The 10,861-nt window shown below is 41.4% G+C and overlaps 1 long non-coding RNA gene across 1 annotated transcript in view; it reads left to right on the top strand.

The window, feature by feature from the left end:
- The first annotated feature begins 381 nt into the window (after positions 1–381).
- The window catches only part of LOC309615337, a 31,245-nt gene continuing 20,765 nt past the window's right edge, over positions 382–10,861 (top strand). The window contains exon 1 of the long non-coding RNA XR_014236750.1: positions 382–428. This is a non-coding gene — a long non-coding RNA (uncharacterized lncRNA). The remainder of the gene's footprint in view (positions 429–10,861) is intronic.

Below are 10,861 nucleotides of genomic sequence, written 5' to 3'. Positions count from 1 at the left end.
GCAGACTTTTTTCCTGAATATAAAGGTGGGTTTTGTCATTTTGTTGTGCCGAAGTGCTTCCTGACACATACCTATGCCCCTTAGAGACTGGGGACTTGTGGCCAGGGGTTGGGGCGTTTTCAATTCGTGGTTCATGGGCTCCGCTGCTGGAGTTGTCATCTGTCTCCCTGCTTCCTTCTCCCTTTCAACGTAGATGTCATCTTGTAGAGCAGCATTCCAGAGCCTTGACAGCTTCTGTATGTAATTCCCACTCTTGAAGAATGTCTTTCACAACCTCAATAGACTATATTTCTCTACGTCTTGGGAAAACAAGACCAAACAACGCCAAGAATAGCAGCAAACCCCGCCTGGTTAACTCTCCTGAGTCCTGTTCCCTGGCAGGCGTGGCCCCCGAGATCCAGCACAAGACGGCTTAGAGCAGTGTTTGGGTCAGTTACCTGTATGTCTCTAGAAACCCCTTTATTTATCATTTGGGGATGGGGGTGGGGTGAAGATGTGGAAAGCAGAGGAAATCAGGGACAGGGTGAGAGGGGTGTGGTTGGTGGTTGAAGGTGAGGGTTCTGCTTTGTTCTGGCTCGATTTGTAACGCCACTTCTTTCTAGCTGTCCTAAGCTGTGGGCTTTGGATAATTACTTAGATGCAGAAACCTCAAGTTCTGCAACTGTAAAATGCCAACATTTTATAGTTCCTGTGTGCATCGAGTCAGATGATGTCTGTAAAAAGCTTAGCACAGTAACGGGACCATAGGAAGCACCAATAAGTATCAGCTATTTTTATTCTGTATCCCTCCCTGTTGAGGAGAAGGAGAAGTAAAATACCCTCATGAAATCTCCATTCAAGGAGATTACATTTTGAAAATCAGAGACCTTATACTTTGTTTTTCTCTTCGCGGGAATAGTAGATCAATACCACTTATTTCCATGTTGTTGAACTCCTCGTACTCTCAAAATAGCATCCTCGTCTTGACTAAGAGTTCTTTAGTGCTGAGTGATTGCAAAACTAATTATAGTAATTTTACTATCTGGGTATCGTTAAGGGAGAGGGCCAGCTGCATAAGATTGTATGATTTGGCACTAGTAATCTTCAAGAAGGCAGTAGCATATTTACAAAGATAGTCTGACTCTCTTCTAATTTGAAGAGACTTACTTACCTCCTGAAGTGTTTATGGCTCTGAAGTTTTGAATACTTCTCTAAACAATAAAACAAATGATGGGATGGATTTACTTAGAAGGGGTGAACAACCGAGAGAGAACGCATTATATATTGAAACATGGGGCTCTTTGAAGAATATGGGTCAGACTGGATGAAAGAAATGGTTTTGTTTAGGTTAAGTAAAAGTCCTGGGCCACAGGGATTATGGAAGGATGTAGAGAGTGTAGAAGAAAAACATGGACAAAGTTTAAAATTTTGCCAAAGCTTTGTACGTAGAGATAAGGAAAGTAAGCAAGGAAAAGATTTAGCAGTCTGTAGGGTATGCTTTATGACCTGAGCATTAGAGAAATATCTATCTTTTGACATTCATTCATTTGTACAGCAAAAACCTTTTTGTTTGTTTTTCAGCAAATACTTATCGAGTACTTACTATGTGCTACACTGTCCTTGGAACTTAAGGTTCATTACCAAACAAGATAGGCAAAGACTTGTGCCCTCATGGGACTTATATGACTGAAGAGAGAGACAGAGAGACAGAGACAGAGAGACAATGAGAGCAATAAACACAATAAATGAACTAGTGTGTTAGAAAGTTATAAGCGCTGTGAACAAAGGGATTATTAAGGCAGGAGAAGACGGGTGCGGAGTAGTGGGTGTCGGGGGGGGAGAGGATGTAGATATGCTGTATGCTCAGTCCTCCGGCAGCAGTTGGGGCCACCACGCAATGGGCGACTTTGCTTCTTGCTCTTCTGACTTTGCTTTTCTAATGAACGTCTCCTGGGTTTTAGGATATGGAGGTAAAAGAGGTCATACGAGTGTCCCTGGGAGAGCAGGAGAGCAGGAATAGGCATTTAAAGAACCTGGAAATCACATTTATTGAGGTAATGGAAATGCACAGTGAAAAGTAGTGTTGAAGCTTCCCAGGGTCCAGGCAACCAAGGACAACAGGGAAGGCAGGACAGTGAGAGTGTGCCGTGAACTCCAAAACCACACGCAGCAAGGAGCGAGAGCTGTTGTCATACATAAAATAAACAAAGGCTCTGCAGGAAGGTTTTGGATTCAAAAACGCTTTCGATTTTGGATCGATAAGTGCTAAACGCCTTTGAAGAAAATCTCTTCCCACAGGGGATTCTAAGATCCTAAGTGAGAAACTCAGTGAACTGCCTGCTGATGTGACTCCCAGCACCTCCATGGCTGCCTCAGTTTCTCTCTTTCCTCCAGGATGTGGCACTGCGTACCCGTGGTCGAGCTCGGAGCTGTGGTCAGGGGCTGGTGGAAAATGCTCAGGATTCTCATTTGAGGTTGGAGGAATGTCATCTCAGGGAGAGGGAAGAAAAACTTCTTTCCCTTTGAGGAAACATGCTGTGCCCTGTCCTAGCTGCCGGGGACCTTGCTAAACACTATTTATCGGACCTTCACCTCTGACAGAGGCAAGCAAACATGATGAATCTGAGTCTCAGTTGCGGAGGGCCCCTCTAAGCCAGGGGGAGAATTTGACCGCCTTTGACCTACTGCTATACATTTATGCCAGAGTCGGGCCCTGCTCCCCAGTTCCCAGCCTTGGACTGAAGAACCGGGTCAGGAGAAGTGAAGGAGCGAGAAACCCTGTGGCAAATTTCAAGACCTTCCCAGGGCCACCCCCTACCCTGCCCCCGAGTGTGATGGCCCAAGTGTCTGCGTATCCGAGGACATGATACGACCAAGAATGCTCTGACCACCTACCTACGTCAACACGGTTTCTCCCCTCTGATGCTTCAAGCTGGTGCTTGAAACCTCACAAAAGAATAAAATAGTACTTCTTAGAGTACGCTGGAGGCATTGGTATCTCCCAAAAGGAACCCAATGAATGAGACAAATTCACCTCTACATTCAGAACACCCTACATAGCCCACCCACACAAGACGTTGCCCAAGTCAAAATATTTCACAATATTCCACCCAAATTAAAACAATGGAGACAACCAGGGAGAGTAATAGGAACTTTGTGCTGTAACCAAAGGAAGAGAGAGCAGAGTCTGTGCGCCCACGGACACATCAGTGAAAAATAGGCAGCCGACATTTTTGCAATTTTTTCCCAAGTTTGGGAGATTCTTTTGCAGCAGATTTTCTGGCCGTCAGGAAGGGGATTACAAGAAGTGTAAGGGACACATGTGAGACAGAGAGAAGGGCACAGAGCTCGGGGCATAGAAGCATCTTTAATTTTCACTTGAAGCTAAACGTTTTTATAGAGACTGTCAGAATTTGCTGGCCTCACGATAGAACTCTGCTACAAGTTGCAATTGTTCCATAATGTAGACACAAGGAAGTGTTCCGCGGAATTGTGTTTTTCCCCTTTGGTTTTCCTTGCTTCCGTGCAAAAATGTTTTAAAAAAGTATACTTGGTGGTTTATTCTAAACAAATTCACTTTGGCACCCAGGTATTGCTCAAGCGGCCAACTTAAGTACTTATTTTTAAAAGTGTATTTTTGACTTTAAACACTTAAATCCATTGTGGTCTATCATGTCAATATATATTTTGGCTTGCGCACAGCTCTGAGAAGGCCTGGTAACATTCCTTAAAGGAGTCTCGGAAAGGCTCCTGCTGCAGAAGCATGGCCTCCCTGTTTCCAGTGCAGATAGGTGTGCACCCGAATACCTTCCAGCAAGTTCTGAGACGGCCTGTCCTCCTTTCTGCGAGCCAAATTCAGGCCCCGACGGTGGAGGAAATGTACCAACCAAATGAGTTGTTTTTCAGTGAGTGCAAACAGAATCCAAGAACCAGTGTGGGGTGGGGGGGGCAGTGAGCTCACATCTTGAAATAAGAACAACTTAAATTTGTACAACTTCAATTACAATTGGATCCAAGGTTTTCCTCATCTCATCTGCAATAACCACCTTGGAAGACAGGAGGGGCAGCTACTGAAGAGGAGGAAACAGATGAAAAAATATTCGACGATGGTCCAGGCCCATAATATTCTACCCAAGACAGCAGCTGGAGGAGCGTTTCACATACAGTTTGGTTTTGTTTCAACTTAAAATCCAGCGCACATCTCATGTCATAGTGCCTCGCGAGAATAAATTGGACTTCAGGTAAATACTTAAAATACTCAGTGTCAGACCAGTGAAAAATTTTATATTATAAATATTGGCAGGAATTGTTATTGTTTTTTATTAGTATCCCAACTATTAAAGTAACACATGAAAGGTTTTTAATAAGTCCAGTGGAACAGTTCAGGAGGGAAAAAAATGTTTCCCTGTCTACACATTACTGGATGCTGTACACTCCCAATTCATCCGGAACATTCTTTCAAAGCTTCTTGCGCTGTTCAGAGAAGATGGGTATTTGTAATGAGCTCCAGTCAAAGATGGAAATATTAATTCTGCCAAGAACATTTTCCAGAGATATTCCACTGTTAATAATTACAAGTTGTCTCCCAAATAAAGCAGTATTACTACCACTCCTGCTGCCATTGCTGCCGCTGCCTTTCCACTGATAATAACAATAACTAATATTTTTAAAATACTTACTACACACCAAGTGCTGTGCTATGTACTTTTGTGGATATGTTGCATTTTTTCTTCATTGATTCTTCATAACAAGGAAATAATAAGGAAAGTAAGCAAGGAAAAGATTTAGCAGTCTATAGGATGTGCTTTATGACCTGAGGATTAGAGAAATATCTATCTTTTGACAGTCATTCATTTGTACAGCAAAAACCTTTTTGTTTGTTTTTCAGCAAATACTTATCGAGTCTTACTATGTGCTACACTGTCTTTGGAACTTAAGGTTCATTACCAAACAAGAGAAGAAAAACCTGTGACTTGAGAGGTTAAATAATTCGCTCATAGTCACATAATTAACACGGGATGGAGCCAGGATTGTTACTTAGGCAATGTAATTTCAGAACCCACAACCCGAAATTTTATGTGACATTCCCTTCTGAACAACTAATAATTAATAGTAATGATAATAACAACTGTAATATCTGAAATGTGTTCGTTGTTTATCATCAAACTTGTTTTTACAAATGACGTAAATGAGATTTGAAGAGGTGAAGTGATCTGCCCAAGTTCCCACGGCCAGTAAGTTAAAGAATAGAGATTCAGATTCAGGCAGTCTGATTTACAAAAACAGGGAAATTGAATCCCATAGTTCTACCACTTCCCCTTCCTGGAGATGCTCGCACCAATCAAATTGTAGGTGTAGATTCTCTCGTATGAGGGCCTCGGATCCATGTCCTTTGAAATCCAAATTTCTGGGCTAGGAATTCTCAAACTTTTGAATTGGTGAGGAATCACTTTCATTCCTCTGGAATATTATAGATTACAGAAGAACTTGAGAGACCTGGAAAGGTGTAGAAAAAAACCTTCCAGGTGATTAGGGAGGTTTTATTGACAGATTCAAGGAATGACATTCTTTTCTGTACTGAAGATGCTTCCTACCAGGTAAAAAACGTTATGTCTGTTTTCACGAGAAAACGTTGCAAGGCGATGTGTGATGGCAGGTGCACTATCTCTCTGGATCCCGAGGCTTTGCAGAGAGTGGTCCCTGCCCAGAGGAAGGTGAACTGCAAAAGCATCGCTCTCATCTAGCCTTGCCAGGGTCTAGGGATTAACACAAGAGGTGCTGTGGAAAGCTCACTGCAAGGCCAGCAAAAGGCACGATGCTTGCTTGTTTTGTTCCATCCCATCCCACAGTGGAAACCACCATCACCATGTCAAGTAACGAAAGCTATCTTTACTATTGCCAATAGCGATAATGCAAGGAATTAGCTTCTATCATGGAGTCCCCCTTAACTCTATCTTTACTTTTTGGGCAAAACCAGAGAAGAGACATACTGTTGGGTGTTCCTATAAGTGGACTTGGCTTTTTTCTTGAACATGTTCATTTGAGTTCAGAACATGTACTGGCTTTCAAACTTTCCAAATTTCTAGAGGACACGTTGATGGAGGTAACATGCCCCTGGAGCAGTGTGGAGCCCTTCACCTACTGCCGTTGCAAAAATTGAAAACACCTGGATGGTTGCCAGAGGGACCCACATCAGGGAGGCAGGCAGAATGTGTGCATCTTGGATGCCATCCCAGAGCGGTAGAATGACTCCAGTACTGCAAAAGGTCTCCTTGTACATGACCTGCCTAACCTGACGGTCCCAGGGGTGAAGTGTATACAGGGGTGAAGCGTGTGAATCAGTGCTAGAGGTGAAGCCTGGCCATGGTTTCAATAAGAGCACCAGAGACCAGTCTGATACTGACTAGTGAGAAGTGTTTCCCGGACGAGGATGTGTGGCAGTGGGACACCCTGCCCATCAGACATTTTGGGAGTGAACCACCGTTCTGTGTGACCTTCGACAAGTCACTCAACCAGCCTGGTCTTTACTCTCCTTGTGCAGTAACTGAAAAGTTGGGCTGGTGGTCATCAACCCTTCTCCCTCTGAAATGCTCTGATCTCTGGTCGAAACTCATAGACCATGCTTGGAGAACCATTGATCTAATAACCTAAAAAACTGACTGTATTTCCTTCCTAAGCTACTGAAAGTATAAAGGAAGAGAAGCTTACTCATCGCTAGAATTTGGTTTCAGAGATATTTAATTACAGCATTTGGAGATGTGTCATTCATCCATAGCTGGTAAGAGTCATGGTCTACTGTTTTATTAAGTCATTAATTATCTCATTGTACAATTCCCAGTCTCTAATTCTATTCCACCAGTATGTGTAAGGAGAGTCTTATTCTTCCATTTTCTGCATCTAGGTCCTAAAGTAAACCTATGTTGTTCATAATCATCTTTCATTCTGCTGCGTTTCAAAAGTTTTCTACTCCTGATTTTCTATCTGATTATTTCTACTTTTCCCGGCTATAGAATCATAGATCATAGTCTTTCAGAATTAAAAGTGATTTTAGAAGTTATTTAATCCTGACTTTGTTTTACTTAATTGAAAATTGGGGACAGGAAAGATTATACAATTCGCCAAAGGCCTACAGCTGGCTAGTTGCAGAGTTCCACTCAGGATCAGACGCCTAACCCTTGCCCTGCTGATTTCAGTGAGACCCAGGGGTTCTGGTTCACTCGGAGTGCAGAGCCCAATCTGATCTAATTTGAGAGATCTGGACACCGCCACCTGGCCTCGGAAATGCCCAGGTAGAGAGGCATAGTGTGAGATACATGCAGGGGTGGAGGGGGGAGAACCAAAGTGGAGGTGGGGACATTTGGTCTCCTTTTCAACTGGGTAGAAGGTGAACTCTAGGGATGAGTGACAGGAGAAGGGATTTTACTAGGATTAAACAAAGCTTGGATGTCTTCAAATGCAAGAATATTCAGCCAGACACTTCATTATGTATTTCGCCCAGATCTCTCCTCCTGTGAGGTTTTCTGGCGAATGTGCACAACTTTGTTGAAAGTGCCAAACACAAAAGGCACACCTCAGCTGCTCTGGTGAGAATAGATGGGGAGGTGACACGTAGAGGCGGGGAGTCCAATCTTTGGACAATAGATTATGGAGTCTTGGAACAGGTGATGGTAACCACACAGAGGGGACAACAGATGCATGACAGCAAGGACACGGGGGGAAAACTGTCATCATGGGAATGCCTTCAGAGTAGGGAGGTGGATTGTGGGTGATTTTACTTTCTTTGTAAATATTGTATTTTTTTTTTTTTTTTTTTTGGTCTTGGTACAGGTTGTTTCATTAAGAAAAGAATAAGTAAAAATTACTTTACTGGATCTTAGCCTGGAATGACTTTCTGGCTACCATTTTTTAAAGGATTACCTTTTATTTTGAAACAATTTCAAACTGATAGAAAAGTTGCAAGAATGATCCAAAGGACTTTGACAAACTCTTTAGTCAGATCCACCAATTGTTAACATTTGCTATGTTTGCACATTCTCTCTCCCCCTACACATGAAAATTATGTATTCTTTCTGAATCACTTGAGAGTACATTGCCCTTTACCCCTAAATACTTTAAGTGTATATTTCCTAAGAACAAGGACCTCCACTTACACAGCCATGTACAATCATCAAAATCAGGGAACATTACATTGATACATTATTATTATCTAATCTGTAGACCTTATGCAAATTCCACCAATTGTCCCAGTAATGTTCTATATAGCAATTTTCTCCCCCAGGTTCTAGATCCAATCCAGGATCACACGTTGCACTGAGTTTTTTCCACATCTCTTCAGTTTTCTTTAAATTGGGTCAGTTTCTCCTTTTTTCTTTCATGACTGTCATTTTCCAAGAGTACAACCCATTTATCTGTAGAATGGTCTCCAGCTTGGGCTTATCTGTGATTTCCTCACGACTGGATTCAGGTTGTGCTTTGTTTTGGAAAGAGTCCTATCTGAGAGCTATTGTGGCCTTTCCGTGCATCATACTAGACACACATGATGTGATTAGTTAGTATCTCTGAGGAGGTTAATCACTGGTGATGTTGACTTAAGGGTAAGGCTATATATTTCAAATAGTAGATGTTTTTATTGTCTTCAGCTCAATGTAGTGTCATTATTAATAGATAGTTTGGGAAATATTCTAAAAATTAACATGGGCTCACATTTAATCCACATTAAAGTTAGGTGTACCTACAGAACAAGGGATGTGCGCATAACTGCAATACCAGGCCAGGTTCCATCGCAACAAAAAAGGCAGATTAAGGGAAAACTTCAGGTACAGGTAAACAGTGACATAAGCAAGAATAACGTGTTGTTTTCAATTTCTGCATAATGTATAATTTCTAGGGAATCGTTTGGATACATATGTTTTCATATCTGTTGACAAAATCTAAGCAGCAAATGTAAATTATTGCATTTTGGGGGACATTATGTATATTTGTGAAATTCTCCTTGAATGACTTACTTGGCGCGAATGAAAAATGAGTGGATTCAGACTGATGGTCCTATAGTACTTTGATCTATGGTAGATCATTGCAATGTTATTCCTGTTGGTGGCTATAAAGAAAAATGATCTGTTTGCCTCGATCAACAATGAAAGCTCATAAAGACTTTGGGTTTTTGGATGCAATATACTTTATTTGTATGAATCCATTTAGAAGCTATTCAGTATCTGAAAATTAATCTTAAAGGATATTGATGGCATAATGCTTTCTGCAAAAAAGCAAGTGGATTTCTGCGGCGTCTTCTGTTTTGAACTACTTTTGTCAGAATGTGATTTACCTCTTACTGGTGGTACTGTTAAGCATAGCAAATGGTGTTTTGTTTTAATAAAAGTTTTAACTGTAGCTGAACCACTGTGGGTTTAGGAAGAACGGCTAAGATGCTTGCCGCAGAGTGGACCCTGCAATTCTTCAATTTGGGAGTGGAATGATTCTTTTTTGTAGTAAATCAGATTTACTAGTTATTCTACGTTCCCAAGGACAGCAAGAAGAAAAGGGGGAGTGAGGGAAAGTGGATGGAAAGGGAATTCAGGAACATCAGCGCTCCAGTCTTAGGTGGTGCAGTAAAGGGAGTCTGAATGGGCTAATACCTGTTTCCATAGCTGTGAACCCGGTTCTTCTTTGGAACATTGTATATAGTTCTGCATCATGAAGCTGCAATGCTGCCCAAGGGTGAAAATGGCAGTTGGTCTATGCTGCCATCTGGTGGTGAACTGCTGCTCTGCCTCACTGATGAGTCAGACTCACTGGCCCTGGGCTGGTCCACCAGCTAACAAGCAAAGTTGGGGATTTGGCCTGTTGGTCCACTATGCCCAACACGAACTTCTTAATTCTTTTGGCGTGCTTTTCTCCTCTGTGGATTATGTCTCTCATCCCCTTGGAAAGCTTGGTTCCCTTCGTACTGTCTCTCCTTTTCCATCAGTCCAAGAAGGAGAGCAAGAACAGCTAACGTTTACTGCGTTTGTGGCCTTGGCTGACATGAAGCTGTTCTGTGAGGTTTGCTTATCAACTAATTGGACTTAGTGATCAAACTGTGCAGTACTTTAAGCATAAAAAAATTTTCTTTTTGTTATACATTGTATCGAATTTACCACCGTATGAATGGAAATTAAGACTTTATGTAGTTTTTGTATGTTGCAATATTTCTTCAAATAAATCTCTCCTATAAAAAAAAAAGAAACCTGGGAAAAAACACATGGGGTAGAGATAATACATAATCATGATTCCCTTTTACAGATGAGGAAGCATGTTTAATGATGGCTGAGCCCATGTTTCATCATTGGTCTGTCTAGAGCCTGAACTCTTATTTACTGTGTTGCCTTCACACTTATGTGTGAAACTGAATAAAGTATCACCTATCCCATGGAAAATTTTTTTGGTCTTTATTCATAAGATTTACCTCTTATGAAAAGATGTCAAGCCTTCGTGAGCAGGTTGCAAAAATATTTAGGGGATACAGGGAGCCCTTAACTAAGGCCCCTCAAATTTGCCTGTGATAAAGGCAGTCATGTCCCTGGGGTGGGAAATCTGATCTGAAGAAAATGGAGTGACTTAATAACTGTGAAAGTCAAACAAGATAATGCACGTGAATTGGATCTGGATATTCTACACCAAAATTAATTATTGTTATGTCATAATATTGGATAGATTCCTAGTTGATGTTCACACATGACCAAAGCAATGTATTTGGTAAAGGGGTAAATATCTATTTTGTGATGCACTTGAGTTGAATATAACTTCTTTAGTTTGAAGAATAAAAACTCTGGTTGATTTTAATGCAAGACTATTTTTTAGAATACTCAATAAATATTATATTTTGTATTATTTTTTATCATAGACT

The sequence above is a fragment of the Balaenoptera borealis genome, assembly GCF_965194805.1.
Source record: "Balaenoptera borealis genome assembly, chromosome: 17".
In the NCBI taxonomy this organism is placed as follows: Eukaryota; Metazoa; Chordata; class Mammalia; order Artiodactyla; family Balaenopteridae; genus Balaenoptera; species Balaenoptera borealis.
This window is presented reverse-complemented; position numbering and strand designations above follow the sequence as displayed.